The following is a 14,092-nucleotide window of genomic DNA, read 5'->3' as shown; positions in this document are numbered from 1 at the left end:
AAACAGGGCATTTTTGCCGTCAGAAGTCGCATCGCAATGTGTACGCATTTACTGTTTGGTCAACAAAAGCTGCCTTTTGTAGACAAAACTCTATAGTGTAGACAAGGCTTTAATTACTCCAGCCACTACAAGCAGTGGTATCTATGTCAGCAGGAGGAGTGCTCCTGCTAACATAGTGCGGTCCACACCGGCACTTAAGTCGGTGTAACTTATGTTGCTCATGGGATGGCTTATTCGCATCCCTAAGTGACATAATATATACCAACATAAGCTGTAGTGTAGACACAGCCAGCCTCTGTCGAGTGCTTTCTTTTTGGTCACCCCTTTATTATACACAGAAATTTCCTGAGATTAAATTAGCTTCACAATGCAGCTTCTTGTCTTTATCTGTTTGAAAACTGAACTGGTAATCAGGTGGAGCAGGGGTGTAACCTGATCTGGGTTGGTCACACCTGCCCTGATATTTATCATATGGGTCTGACTCTTTCTTACTCATTATGAACATGTTTATAGCTTGTCATGCCAAGAAAGCCTATTGAACTGAATTAGGTGTGGCCAAAATAAAAAGAGTGGAACCTTGAAGATTGATTTACAGACCATGTTAAAGGTAGCACTGTATTTAATGGACAGAATGTGAAAAATCTCATTAGATTTCTTAGCTCTCCCCAGTTTCTTTGCCAGCCTCCCAGCTCACACCACTTTCCTCCTCCCCTACTGCCCTCTTTGTTCTTTGTATTTTTCCTCTGACCCTGGGTCCCTTGTTTCTTCAGTGTTTGTCATTTCTCAGCTCCTCCTCTATGTGTTCTCACTCTGTGTTCCACAATCCTGCCCACTGAAGTGCAACTGTACTTCACTGCCTGGGAAGCCTGTCCGGTGCCAGCAAGACTTTTCATTGCCTCATTCTGTCCTCATAGCACGGTTACTGTAATGTAATCATTACCTGGATTCTGAAGAGCGAAGGTGCTCCTGCTAAGCAAATATTTACAAACACTGCTGAGAGCTGACTTTCAGGAAAGGAAGAGAGAAATACCCTTTGAAACCTTGTTTCTCTGATTTAATTTAACAGAGAAAATTGTTTGTGACATTGAGAGCACAAAATCTATGGAGCAGCTTCCCTTCTTCAGACTGTCTTGAGGTGAGTTTGGAGTGTTTTGACTCACTCTGTGCTGATACCCTGGTTTGATTATGGGGCTAAGATAAGGCTACTCAGAATTCCAGTTTTTAAGTGTTCTCATGTCAAAATACGAGATTGGGGACTGGGAGCAGCTTGAGAGGAAGAGGGTTGGATTTGTATTGAGCCAATAAGAATGAAAAGGCGCACTTGTAAGTGGTTCTCCGCTGTGCAGAATAGCTTAGAGAGGAAACAGTTTCACATTGTTTGCCCTCATTAGCACTGTTGTCAGTGTATGATGGGAAGAGAGGCAAATTGGGTGAGAAGGGAATTTCTGACACAACTGCTGAGCGAGGTGGGCATTCTGTATCAGGAAAGGTTGGGGGAGGAAGGCTCTTTACTTGTTGCTAAACATTTTATTCCAATGGAATTGATACATGCAACCCTTGTGTGCAGAATTCTGGGCAATGTTGTTCAATATCCAGTAACTCTGACTTGGATGAGACAGAATAAGAACTGGAAGGATGGGGGTAGATGGCTAAAATGCTCCTACAAATTTACAGCTGCAAGGAAGATTTCTTACCCCTCCATGGCACCATGCCTAACAGCTGTAAGATCCCTCTTCAGGGACCATGTCTGCTGTGTTTGAACAGGTCCCAGCACAGCAGGGCTCCAATCCTGATTTAGACCTCTAGGAGCTACCATAAAAGTAAACAGTGGCATTGTGTTCCTCTAAATCCTGTGCTGAAGGGAAGGTCTCTTGTTTTCTCTTGAACTTCTGTCTGCAGGAATTGAAGGACATAAATCCACCCTGTGTAGAGGTCAAGCATAGGAGTTTATTCCACACAGTGCTGGCGGAGCGTCACCTTGCTTATTAGGCTCAGAGACACTGTCAATCAATTGATTACAATAGAATATATAGCTTTTCCATGAGCGGGGGAAAGTGACGGGGTAGTCAGTTTCACACCCCGGGATAGGTTTTTCAGCAAGACAAGATAGCACAGTAGCCAATGGTTAACAGGTTACATAATGTCTCCACCCATGGTCTCAAGTTAGCACGTTAACATTTAATTAATACTTTGATAAAATGTTATTAGTATAAAATATATGTGTTGAATTCTGATTTGGGGTCCATAGGAATGGAGTTGCTCCTCTGATTGTCCAGCAGATACATTGCTAGGGGTTAAAGCAAAGAAACAGTCAAAGTATATGGCAATAAAGATTGTCTTCTGTGTGGAAGAGTGATGCTAAAGGAGCCCTGTGACCCATTTCAGTGATGTAGTGGGAGTGGTGAGTTTGTGCCTGGGTGTTGAATTGTAGTGCAGTAGCGTTGCACCAGTCCTGTCTTGCAGCCTGATTCAAAGCCCACTGAAGTCCCGTAGAAATCTTCGTTAAAATCAATAGGCTTTGGATCAGGCCTTTGATATTTACAGGTTTTCAGGTGCTGTAGTACTTGGAAAGGGACAGTCGTATGTTAGTGACCTCATCTGAAATATTGTGTGCAGTTCTTGTCTCCCATGTTTAAGAAGGATGAATTCAAACTGGAACAGGTGCAGAGAAGGGCTGCTAGGCTGATCCAAAGAATGGAAACCCTACCTTATGAGAGGAGACCCAAAGAGCTTGGCTTGTTTAGCCTAACTAAACTAAGGTGAAGGGAGATATGATTGCTCTCAATGAATACATCAGAGGAATAAATACCAGGGAGGGAGAGGGATTTTTTTAAGTTAAGTGTCAATGTGGACACAAGAACAAATGGCTATAAACTAGCCATCAACAAGTTTAGGCTCAAAATTAGATGAATGTTTCTAACCATCAGAGGAGTGAAATTGTGGAACAGCCTTCCAAGGGGAGGCTGGCGGCAAAAAACTTAAATGGCTTCAAGACTGAGCTTGATAGGTTTATGGAGAGAATGGTACTATGGGACTGCTACAATGGCATGTGGCCGATCGGCGACTGCCAGTAGCAAAAATTCCCAACGGCTCTTGATGGAACGCTAGATGGGGAGGGCTCCGAGTTACTACAGATGAGGGTGAAATTCTGTGGCCTGCAATGTGCAGGAGGTCAGACTACATGATCACCATGATGCCTTCTGACCTTAAAGTCTGTGAGTGGTAGAAGTTCCTATATACCAGGGGTTGGCAACCTTTCAGCAGTGGTGTGCTGAGTCTTCATGCATACACTCTAATTTAAGGCTTCGTGTGCTGCTAATACATTTTAACGTTTTTTAGAAGGTCTCTCTATGTCTACAGTATATAACAAAACTACTGTTATATGTAAACTAAACAAGGTTTTCAAAATGTTTCAGAAGCTTTATTTCAAATTAAATTAAAATGCAGATCTTATTAGTTTAGTGTGATCCTTGCCCTAGCTGAGTTTTCCAATGTCTAGTGGCACGTATTTAGATACTTTAAGCTGCACACAGGCTTCTGAGTTATAAGTTGATAACCGGCTGGCAGGAGGTCAGTGGCTGGTACCCCAGATCAGCAGCTGAGGTGAGTGGAGCTGGCAGCTGGTAGGGCTGAGCAGGGCCAAAGCCTGGACCCTGCCTGGCAGGGGGCCTGCGCTGGAAGCAAGGTGTGTGGGGCTGCGGTGGGGACCCCAGCTGGTGAGGGGCCAGCAGTGGGAACCCCAGAGCGGCTACAGGCTGAGCAGATCAGCCTGCCGCCTCTCTGGGCTTTCCACCACCGGCTCCTGCCAGCTGGGATCTCGGCCCTCTGCCAGCCTGGGGTTCCTTCCCCCAGGCCTGCAGCGGGTGCTGAGTGGGACCCTGGCTGGCAAGGGGCCAGCAGCGGGAACCCCAGAACGGCGGTGGGCTGAGCGGCTCAGCTCACCTGCTTGCTGTCAAAAATTGGCTCATGTGCCACCTTTGTCACGCATGCCATAGGTTGCCGACCCCTGCTATATACTGTGCTAGAATAGAGATAGTTCAGTCATGTCTCAGTTATGCATGTTCCTGTGATCTGTTTATAACAAGGATCATAAAGCTTCGTTTCTCTGCAGACGTTCCTAGGTTCTGTGCGTGGTGATTTGGTCTTGTCTCTGCGCTGGAGAAGCCTGCATGAATGGCCTGTTCTTCAGAGTGCATAATGAGTGTTCTCAGCAGTATGGATCTCTCAGATTGCTTTAGATGAGTGGATCACAGCAGGTTCAGTGCCACTGAAATTTAGAGTGAAACAAAGGGACTATAGCATAATGCTGTTCTGGTCCAATATATACAGTTAGACTGGCTGACATGAGAGGAATGAGTAGGCTGGCATGTGGCTTGTATTTACTTCAGAGTTTCAGTGTACAAGAAGTGGGGTGATAGGGAACAGTGGGGTTGTCATAGTATAATTCCCAATTCTGAACCTTAGCGTCCAAAATTTGAGTACTAACATGAATTCCCCTAAGCTTAATTACCAGCTTAGATCCTGTAGTGCTGCCACCAATCAGGACTTAGAGTAGAATGCCTGATAAACTCTGATCTACCCCAAAAACCTTCCCTGGGGACCCCCAAGAACCAAATTCCTTGAGTCTCACAACAAAGGGGAATAAACCATTTCCCTTCCCCCTCCTCCCCTCCAGGTGTTCTCTCCCTGGGCTCCTGGAGAGAGATACAGATTCAAGCTCCGTGAATCTAAACAAAGGGATTCCCCTTTCTCCTTTCTTCCTCCCAGATCTTTCCCACCCTGGGTACACTAGGAGATCACCGTGATTCAAACTCTTTGAATCACAACACAGAGAACTCAGGTGGGTTCCCCCCCCTTTCTCTCCCCCTCCCTTCTCCTTCCCTGTTAAGTACAGACTCAATTCCCTTGAGTCTCAACAAGGGGAAAAATCAGACAAGTCTTAAAAGCAAAACTTTTAATAAAAGAAAAAAAGAATAAAGAAAATCACTGTAAATTCAAGATGGAATATTACAGGGTCTGTCAGCTTATAGAAACTGGAGAAAAAAGCCTCCTCCAGCGGAAATACAATTTAAAATACTTTTAGCCAAATACACATTAGACCCCTACCAGCCAGATACACATTTGCAAATAAAGCAAAAACAATCAAAAAGACTAAACCGCCTTTCTACCTTTTGTACTTGCTAAATTGGAATAGAAGATTAGAGAGCCTGTAGGTACGTGTGGTCACTCTCAGAGCCCAGAGAGAACAAAGCAAAACCCAAAAAACACAAACAAAGGCTTCCCTCCACTGAGATTTGAAAGTATCTTGTCTCCTGATTGGTCCCCTGGTCAGGTGTTTGGTTCCGTTTGTTAACCCTTTACAGGTAAAAGAGACATTAACCCTTAACTATCTGTTTATGACAGGGGTGGTTAAATAAAGCATCTTAATCCATTTGAAAAGGAGCACCTGGGTATCCTCCTCCACTAATTCTGCAGAGGCAGGAGAAAGGCGAGGCCCACACACTGTGGACTACCTGGGAACCCCTAACTGCACACAGTATTTGCCCAGTGGTGTTTCGATGGTAATTGTGGGACTTCAGTACTCATTTGGTATATGTTACTGTCAACTGTGCATGAGCAATCTGCAGGGACCAGTAAGGGAAAAGAGTAAACTTGAACTGTGTAGCAGAAATTCTGGTGCCAGTAATGAATTTCTAGGGGATAAGGAATGGTGGCAGAAGCAGGGTTCCTTTGGCAAATCCCAACACCACCATGTGAATAAACTGAACAGAGTATGTGATGGTGGAGGAGGGGCAGAGTGACCCATCAGGCCTCCTTTCTGGGCTAAAATAAGTTTATGATTCCATAAATACTTTGTCACTACATTCATAAGTAAGAAAGTGTGTGTTTTCAATGAGACAGGGAATAAAACTGTCATTGGCGGAGTGCTGTGTACCTAAGCACGTGTGGCACATCACTGGAAGAGCAGCTGCAGGAAGAGAAATGTTCTCCTTATGTATTGATGGTGATGATTCTAGAGCTAGGTAGGTAATCTTCCGTTATGACACCATTCTCTTCATTGACTCCTAAGGCCAAGGGGACTGGGGTTAGAGAGAACATTTTTCATGTCCCATCAAAAGTCCAGGGTTAAAAGAAAGCTGCTGGAAATTAAGAGCTGTTCTAAATCACTATATTTAATCAAAAAGAGGAAACAGTCATCGTGGCATTGTGCTGCAGAGTACAGCTGGATTGCCAAGGCAGAATCCATTTGACAGATGGGAAAGAAGAGACTTTACAAGTTGTTAGTTCTGTTTTGTCTTTACCGATTTGTCAGTGGACCACTGTTGATCTAGGCTTTGCCTGTGCTAAACACATATAAACTCAATCCCTGTTCTGTTGTTTTGGTTAACAGTGATTTAATGTATTCTACACATGCTCTGCAGGAAGAAACCTAGACCAGCCACTCTCCATGGTTACACTGTGACTAGCTGAAAACCTAATACATAATGCCAAAAACTTTATTTTACAGCAACCTTGGCAGTCCTTGCTTTCTTGTGCTTTCCAGTGGGATTGCCTGGCTCTATTCTGCACTGTCAGACTGGATCTCCTGTTGGGAAGGCAAAAAAGCAGTTAGTCATAGTTGAAATAAAGGGACTGGCCCACCCACTTCCACTTCTCTTGTATTTTGCCCTTTTCCAGCTCTTGTCTGCATTTCTTTCTTTGTCCTTCCTGCTGGTTTTAGTAAACAGGTGAACACAATATACATATAGCAACCACTGGTTCTTCCCCCTCTTTGTCTGAGGCAGGATATGGAGCCTGTCCTGAATTTTGTGGGATTTACCTAATCTCACTAGGGAGATCCCATGTCCCACAGGACCATTGAAGTGCTCCCAACATGATTTTAGACCAGTGTAATGGGGCCTCTACATGATGACATGCTGCATACATGCTCAGAGGTAACGACTGCTACTTGGGCAAAACCAGATCTTGAGCATCTGAGTTGTTTATGGGTTTGAAACTCTACAAGAATGCAAGCTACAAAATGGTAGTTTTTGCCAATTATGATTGAGGACACACTCCTGGAAACAGGACTGTTCGGTGCTGATAAACTGATATCAATAAATCTATCTCAAACTTTTAGTACTTCACAGTTTAAAGAAAAGCCAGGCCGGAAGTGGCCATCATGATCATCTAGTCTGATCTCCTGTATGACACAGACCATAGAACTTCCCCCCAAATAATTCCTAGAGCCGATCTTTTAGAAAAACAGCCAGTCTGTATTTAAAAATTATCAATGATGGAGAATCCACCACGCCCCTTGATAAATTGTTCAAATGATTAATTATTCTCACCAGTAAAAATTTGCGCTTTATTTCCAGTCTGAATTTGTCTAGCTTCAACTTGCACCTGTTGGATCATTGAAGAGTCTATTATTACGTATTTGTTCCCCATACAGGTACTTAGACTGTAATCAAGTCACCCCTTACCCTTCTTTGTTCAGTTGAATAGATTGATCTCCTTGAGACTATCTCTGTAAGATGTGTGTCTTTTAATCCTTTAATCATTCTTATGGCTCTTCTCTGAACCTTCTCCAATGTATCAACATCTTTCTTGAATTGAGGGCACCAGAACTGGACACTGGGTTCCAGCAGCTGCTACATCAGTGCCAAATAGAAAGGTAAAATAACCTCTGTACTCCTAATCAAGATTCTCCTATTTATGCATCCAGGATCATATTACTTGTTTTGGCCAGTTTCACACTGATATTCAGCTGATTAGCCACCATGACCCCCAAATCTTTTTCAGAATCACTGCTTCCCAGAGTCTGCCATCCTGTAAGTGTGGCTGACATTCTTTGTTCCCAGATGTGTACATTTACATTTAGTTGTATTAATGCATGTTGTTTACTTGTGCGCAATATCTGAAGCAAGCTACCCACATGGTATCCATAACTAAACCCATTATATACCCCACCCGATTAATTTGCATCACCACAAAGTGGGTGGCTGCAGCTTTTCTGGGAGGTTACCAAATCTGAGCTCTTTTGAAAAAAGGGAGGAAATGGATTCCAAAGGTGAGGCCCCTGCATGGAAAATGCCATGTCAGCAGCACCCACTCTTAAATACATCAGGTAGTAGTTTGATGTGTGGCCCTCATCACCCTTCTTGCTCTATACTTTGAAATGAATGTACTCTCGTGGTTTGGTGGTTACAATGTAAGCTCTTTGGGGTGGGGGCTGTCTTTTTGTTGTTTGTATGTACAGCGCCTAGCACAGTGACATCCTGGTCCATGACTGAGACTCCTAGATGCTGTGATAACATAAATAATAATGGAGTATTTGCAGCAAAGAATCCTGTGGCACCTTATAGACTAACAGACGTTTTGGAGCATGAGCTTTCGTGGGTGAATACCCACTTTGTCAGATGCATGTGATGAAGTGGGTATTCACCCACGAAAGCTCATGCTCCAAAACATCTGTTAGTCTATAAGGTGCCACAGGATTCTTTGCTGCTTTTACAGATCCAGACTAACAAGGCTACCCCTCTGATAATAGAGTATTTGTTACTCCATTCATTGTGAGAGTGCTTTCTGTACTGAGATAGGGAAGAAGAAGAGTGACACACAGTTACCAGTAAGACAATTTTCCCTTCTACTCCCTCATCTGAACGTAATACAGGCTCCTTTCTTTCACCTTCTTGCATGGTGTGAAAATAAAGTTGCCGTGCTTGTGCAGGTCTGCGCTCAAACACGTTTAGAAAAGCATATTCAGCTCTTCACATTACAGCTTCTGCACTGGCATTTGGAATACTGATTGAGGCACCGAGCTTTGCTATGCTGCAAAGATCATTCCAGGGCCATTCTTACAGGCTTGGACAGAATAGGGATAATTGTGAGAGCCCCCTAAAAAGAACTGATCTATGCACCAGTCATCAAAAGATGAGTGATATTGTGTCCATTGATTGCATCTTGCTGCAGCCACTACACAACTGCCCCATCTCAACTGTACAGATCGTACAAATGGAAAACTGATCAGCATGCTGTTTCCTGTCACACACCACCTACAAGTACTAACGATTGAAGTGATACCTAGGCTATAACAGCCTGTTCAGTGACATGGGGAGAGCACATGAGCCTCCTCGCCCCAGGAGTGATGGTCACCGATCAGACAGGCCCTCTAGTCCAAAGAGGAGTGAGATGGGTTACTTGTAACTTGACCTGAGAGAGGGAAAGAGGTGTTTCCTTAGGAATCTGAGCCTCTTAAACTGGCCTCCTTAATATCGTGTTCATTAACGTTCATGCTCTCCCAAGAACCATTCTGGGCTTTGTTTTGTTGGGAGGCTCTGCATTCCTAGTCCCCTGATTCCCTGTTCAGTAAATGACCTGAGGGTCTGTATTACAAAAAAACAAAAATCCCACATAACACGCAGCAGTGAGTGTCAGCGCAAGCGGGAAGGACCACATTGCTTTTTTAGTCCCGTAGTGCAAACCCAGGTCAGGTGACCTGGGCTCTGAGACTCACTGCGGCGAGGGATTTCTTGCAGCGTAGATGTACCATGAGAGAGACTCACTCTTCTTTCTCTCTTTTGTTCACAAGACAGCCAATAGGACATGATTGAGTTTGACTCATATTGTCATGGGTGAAGCACTCCTCACACAAAATTTCTCATAAATATTCAATATAGCTGGAAATCTACCAAAATGTCCCACAAAAAGAACAAGCCTATTCAGATTGAGTGGATAGTATCTACCTCTGATATGTACCTACAGGGTCTATCTTGTTTGCATATTGGCAATACTTGTGTGGCTTGTCATGCCATTAAAGCATTATTGGATATAATTGTTGTCTTCCCGAGGCCAGGTGGTGCTTGGGACAGTTTCTCTTGATTCTAGGGAGAATTTACACAGAGAAACTGGGTTCCTTCATTAATCCTTGAACCAAAAAACCTAGACAATATTGAAGAACCGTGGACAAAACACTCACTCCTATCTTTACCCCCTCAAGGCTGGGAGAGAGGGTGGGGAATTCTCCCTCCTCCCTCAGCAAGCCCCAGGGAAGTGAATACTAAGTCCAAGTCTCTGCCTTTTTGGGAGAAGGTAAGGGAATCAGATTCCGCCTTTTAATATGGAGGGAGGTGCAAGGATATCTGATCTGTATTTGCGCAGTATCCAAGAAGTCTGCCTGAAAGGAAGAATAGAAGATATTTGCTCCTGTGTGGGTTGCCAGGATTATAAGCCCTTGACTAAGATATGTGTAGATGGCACAGCATTGAGGGCAAACAAGGGAACCCTCAAGAGAAAATCTGGAAACGCGGATCATCCTTCACAGACTTTTTATTTTTAATTTGAAAACCAAATGTATTCTTAAGAATTTAATTTTATATTTATCACAGGGAGTGTGTTGAAGACATTGAACTCACCTTAAGCCCTTTCTTTGAGAGAACAGCAGTGGATGCTGGTATTTTTCCAAATAAATGTTCATAAAAAAAGGTTTGCTCCTCACTGTCTTTCACCAAACAGAAGGTATTTCAGTTTTCTCCACTTGCAGTCCCTGGGACCTATTTCTTACCCAAGGTTTATTTGACTGGCTGCAGCTAAACCTTCTTGTGTCTCGCTTTGTTCTCACCTGTAAACTCTAGCAAAACAATTAAGAGTTAGGGGTGGGGCCCTTTGCACAGATAGGACTGGTGTGTGTGTATGAGAGAGAGAGTCAGAGCCCAATTTTGGCAGATTATTGTAACCTTTGTTGACTTGCCGTTTGCTCCTGGCTGGTTGTCATAGCCTGGGCAGGTAAGGCTGTAGATTACTAGCAAAGTGTTCAAGGCTGAACCAGGAAAACTTCTCAAAGACTGAAAAGAAAATAAACATGAGTCTGGCTACTAGTGTAATGACACTGTGTCCAGAATCACTAGCACCCTACCAATACCACAAATACAACCATGTGTAGACAAGGCCTAAATCTGCGTCAGAAAGAAAATTGTCTTACACGGAAGCTCACTACTGTGTTGTTTGTAGTCTGTCTGATCTCTCTCACCACTCTTATCCTTCACCCTGCTCCTTTAACCTTGCTTACCAGAATTAGTGATTTTTCTCTTTGGTAAATGGATAGACTGTTACATTAAAGTACGTTGCCATGGAGAATAGTATTGACTCTGGCAGTTCTCCTCAAGACAACGTCTAGATGTGGCCTGTGCTCTTACTTCAGAAGGTTTTGTTTAACTTCTGCTTTTTTCCCCCTCCAAGTTGTTCCCTTCACAAGTGACAAAGTCGGGAGTCACTGAGCTTCTCTGGTTTTTGTTAGGAAGTTGTGACTCTGACAGACACTTCCGACTTTAAATTGAGAAGCAGCTGATTATCAGTGGTTGAAATTGATTCTCTTTGCAAGGAATGGGCTATATTTCCACAAAATACCCTGTATTCTCTACCAGTCCTATGTAGCACTTGCCAGTGTGCCATCAGGTGGCTGATCTTCAATCACTAGCTGCCAGGACTGGATTGGAACCAGTGACTTGAGAGAGGTTTCCAGAGCTGTCCTGTGGTCCATTCCAGTATGCTCATAGTGTTTTTGCCTTTGAAGCTGGCTGGTGAGCTGTGTGCCGGCATTGCAGGGAAGGAGACAGGGCAGGAAGAGGCTGTTTGCTTTTCTGTTTAAAGTCGTTTTGAAAGTCCATGTAAACAAGTTGCCAGCACAGCCCAATTAACATAGGGGACATCTGAGAGAGGATTAGCAGGACTCCATGGGGTGTGAAGCCGAGATCTTAATCTATATCTATTAAGAGATTTACTTGGGAGGATGGGGTTTTGCTCCCTTTTGTTTAATTTACTAGGATTGGATTAGCTACAAACAAGGTCACTAACCCCAAACATATGTACCTTGCTGGTGCTTCTGTGCTGATTAAATAAGGATTCTGAAGTTGCAGGCTGGGCCTGCATGCAGGGTTAGCTGCTGTGATGGACTCAGAACTATCATTAACGAAACATCCCCACAACTTGCTGTTGCACAGCAATGAGCCACAACATGTCAGGTGTACTGTTCAGGACCATCACAGTAATAGTTTTATAAAGATGGTCTTTGCTTGTGTTGGAGGGTTGCAGAGGCCAGTAACATACTCTTTCCCAGCACTCACTGCTGTCAGCTGGAATTCTCCGTTTTAAAGCTCAGTATTGGTAGCCAGAGAGAGGGGGATAGATAAGGGTTAAATGGGTTTCATCTCCAGAATGAAGACACCTCCTCTGTAGTTCTCAGTGATTCTCGCAAATCACTGCTTCAGTGATTGGAGAGAGGTTTTTGTTTGGCTGGAGTATCAAGCCTGTGAGGGGATTGAGATTTACCTTCCTTTTCCCCAATGTTATCTTAATGTACTGTACAACTCTGAGATCCTGCTTCAGCCCTCACTGCAATGATTAAAATATCTGGTTTATCAAAACTCTCGCTATAGAGGCTATAGGTCATTTGAAGGTATGGAGAAGGCCTATCTTGTAAATCTGAGCTGCTTCTTCGAGTGGTTGTTCATGTCCATTCCAAGCAGGTGTGTGTGTGCGTGCTGCATGCACGCCAGCCGAAAGATTTTCCCCTAGCAGTATCTGTAGGGTCGGCCCTGGCGCACCCTGGAGTGGCGCCACTATGGCGCCCTATAAAGGGGCCCGCCGACCCTCCACGCCCTCAGTTCCTTCTTACCTCCGGTGACGGCTAGCTGGAACTTCTCTTGTGCATAGCAAGTTAGCAGTGTCCTATCCTCGTGTATAGTCTGTGTACATGGTTAGTTTACTTAGTCATTTGTATATAGTTCTTGGTAGTTGGGAGGTCCCCCCCGCCACGTTTTCGTCGCCTGCTGGGGCATGCCCGGGTCCCCCGGGTTTAAACTCTGCAAGGACTGCGGGAAATTCATGCCTAAGGCCACGTCCAGACTAGGAAATAAAATCGATTTTAGATACGCAACTTCAGCTACGAGAATAACGTAGCTGAAGTCGAATTTCTAAAATCGAGGTACTCACCAGTCTGGACGGGGCGGCATCGATGTCCGCGGCTCTCCGCGTCGATTCCGGAACTCCGTTCGGATTGATGGAGTTCCGGAATCGATGTAAGCGCGCTCGGGGATCGATACACCGCGTCCAGACTAGACGCGATATATCGATCCCCGAGCAATCGATTTTAACCCGCCGATGCCGCGGGTTAGTCTGGACGAGGGCTAAGAGTGACCTGCACTCTGCTTGTTTGAGGTGCCTCAGAGAGAGCCACCAAAAGGACCGGTTCTCTATCTGCAGGGCTTCCGCCCAAGAACTCTCAAAGACAGAGCTCAAAGACTTAGAGTCCTCCTCATGGAGGCTGCCCTGCTGCCACCCTCGGACCCGGAACCGGCCGAGGCGGTGCCCAGCACGTCTTCTCGGTGAAGAGCACCCCGGCACCAGCATCAGGACTTAGGGCCCAGCCCAAGTCATCTAAAACCCAGCACCGGACAGAGTCAGGTCATAGGAAGTCGGCCTCAGTGCGGTACTGCTCACCATCTCTGGTGCCCGCTAAGAAGAGGAAGCCAGTGAGGGAACGGTCACCCCACCAGGACCCCCAGAGGCCAATGCCATCCACGGGTGCAAGCGGACAGGCTGGGCTACGGCCGTCGGCTGCTCCGTCGACTCCCGCACCGTAGAGAGGGCAAGTATCCCTTGAACATCCTGGTATTTACCTGATACCAAGATCCTGATGTCTAAAGCAGAATAAGGCAAATGGAAAGGTAGTTTAGTGTGCAGTCCACCCAAGGATGCTTAATGGTGGTGATGCTGCTGACCTAAACGCATCTTTACTTGCAGTAAGTATGGGACAAACCAAGTGACCGTTTAAGGGAAAGGGGCTTTCTTTCTAGCATGCCTCTTTTTTGAGAAGGATCTAGTCTTTGGAGAGCAGGCTGGGAATTGTAGTTCCAGCACTGAACATGAAGTTGGCCATTATGACAGATACACAATAACATTAAAGGCTTTCTCTAATCTTCCTCGAGTGAATAGAATTAAAGAGATGGTTAATGAGTATTCAGCAAACCTATATCTATATAAATCTGTAGGCGTGGGGGAAGTGTACCCTAGAGTTTAAAGAGAACTAACAAATGAAATCTTGGCTCTTCTG

General features: G+C 44.8%; 1 protein-coding gene across 10 annotated transcripts in view; it reads left to right on the top strand.

The window, feature by feature from the left end:
• Nucleotides 1-14,092, top strand: part of NDST2 (N-deacetylase and N-sulfotransferase 2) — a 240,805-nt gene that overhangs the window by 158,039 nt on the left and 68,674 nt on the right. Inside the window, exon 4 of one of the 10 annotated variants that reach the window (XM_050960090.1) lies at nt 1,067-1,135. The exons of 8 other annotated variants lie outside the window; for them this stretch is intronic. The gene's annotated coding sequence lies outside the window, so the exon portion shown is untranslated. Of the gene's footprint in view, nt 1-1,066; nt 1,136-1,398; nt 1,467-14,092 lie in introns of those variants that run through there. One more of the 10 variants, XM_050960094.1, reaches the window with a different exon arrangement.

The sequence above is a fragment of the Gopherus flavomarginatus genome, chromosome 6, assembly GCF_025201925.1.
Source record: "Gopherus flavomarginatus isolate rGopFla2 chromosome 6, rGopFla2.mat.asm, whole genome shotgun sequence".
Taxonomy (NCBI): domain Eukaryota; kingdom Metazoa; phylum Chordata; order Testudines; family Testudinidae; genus Gopherus; species Gopherus flavomarginatus.
This window is presented reverse-complemented; position numbering and strand designations above follow the sequence as displayed.